Consider the following 1,899-nt stretch of genomic DNA (forward strand, 5'->3'; position numbering starts at 1 on the left):
AGGTCTCCTCACCAAGCCCGAGTGTGTGAGCTCATGTAATTACCCTGTGACCCATATACATGTTGGGAATGTGCAGTATGACATTACATCAGCTCTGTTAGCATTCTGTCTAAACTCCACCCCCACAGTTACCTGGCAAGCCAGGTCGGCCTGACCCACTATAGGAGGGGCTGTCTGCCCCCTCCTCTCTCTCTCCTGTTTCCTGATTGCTTCTCTCTCTTGCCCTCTTGGGCTCTTTCCTTCCCTTCCCTCCTCTCTCCACATGGTCATGGCGGCCTCTACTTCTCTACTCTCTCCCTCTCTGCCTTTCTCTGCCTCTACTACCCTCTTAACTCTCCTCCCCATGCCCTGAATAAACTCTATGCTATATCGTCGTGTGGCTGGTCCCCGGGGACGGGATGCCTTGGCATGGGCGTGCAGAGGCACCCCCTTCCCCCACACCTCACCACACCCCCATAGAATGTATTCTTAGACCGCTTTATCTTTTTGTAATCACAAGAAGCTTAGTCTTCATCAGGCCCATTTTACATAGCAGGAACATTAAGGAATGTGTCTGAAGCCTTAGAGTAGTCCTAAATTACACCCACTTGGTTTTCTTCTGGTGACTGGGTATCCATCACAGGCTAGCTTTGAACTCACTATGTAGCTCAGGATGACCTCGAACTCCTGATCCTTCGGTCTCTACCTCCCCAGTATTGGCGCTTGCAGATGTGTGTTAACCATACCCAGATCTACCCCGTGCTTAAGGTGAACCCAGGGCTTCCTGCTAGAAGGCAAGCACAGAACTCTGAGCTATCTGCCCTGCCTCAAGCCAACCTTTTGTGTAAATACAACAATTTTAATTTAATAAATAAGTATGCAGTTAATAAATAAGTATACGTATCTATTTGAATTCCATAGACTGTCCCAGACAGAATTATGCTTCCCTAACAAAAAACAAAACAAACTGAATGTATTCATTTTCTTGGGAAGTTAGGAGCAAGGGACTGGAGACTGGCTGTGTGGTTTATCTCAATTTACATCAGTGACAGTGCATTGCTAAGTGGGGAAAGAAAGGAAACTATACAATTTTTGAAATGAAAATTTAAAACAAAAGTTGGTGGTTTGTGTGCATGTCTCATCCACAATATATATTTAAACCGCTGTGGGCAGCTGTGTATGTGTGTGTGTTTTCTAACTGGGACAGAGGTAAGGGGATATTTCCCAAGAAAACTAAACACTGTTATAGGGAGCTCATTCAGAGATGACCACTCAGACACGGTTTATGGCCGATTGAAAATCTTTATTCCCGCCAGCTGGGACTATACCCAAGTATTCAGGGACCCAGGTATATCTATCCCGTGTCCAGAGAACAAGGTTTCTGAAGGCAGAAACCAGGCCCTGGCATCTCGCTCAGCATCTAGGTAGGGAAGGCAACTTCATGCAAGCAGGCAATCTGACAGAAGCTAAAACAAGCAGAAGGAGGGTCTTCGAAGTTTCATGGAACCTAAAGTATCTAGGACAGCTTAACATTGGTTCCTAGAATGGGGTTGTGTCGTTTTGTATGGGATTCTCAATCAAGGAGATCAAATTCTAGTTAAACCCCAAAATAGCCTCAGTAAGAACACAATGTGGCAGAACCTCAGTACTGCCTTGCCTGGTTGCAACACCCTAACCCTAACCTAAACATTCCTCAACCTGTGATTTCTCATTATTTTTTAATTTTTCAACAGTAAAGCAAAAACAAAATTGCCCCGAATTATTTAATCCACCTGCATTGGTATTTCCCTGGCAGGTATCTGGAAAATCATATTAGTTCAATTACTGAGCTTCAGACTATATCAGGCATAACTATTTCCCTGAGTCCCAATTAAATAAGGCTGGATCAACTTCCTGCCAAAAACATTTGTGCTAAAAGAA

The sequence above is a fragment of the Apodemus sylvaticus genome, chromosome 2, assembly GCF_947179515.1.
Source record: "Apodemus sylvaticus chromosome 2, mApoSyl1.1, whole genome shotgun sequence".
In the NCBI taxonomy this organism is placed as follows: domain Eukaryota; kingdom Metazoa; phylum Chordata; class Mammalia; order Rodentia; family Muridae; genus Apodemus; species Apodemus sylvaticus.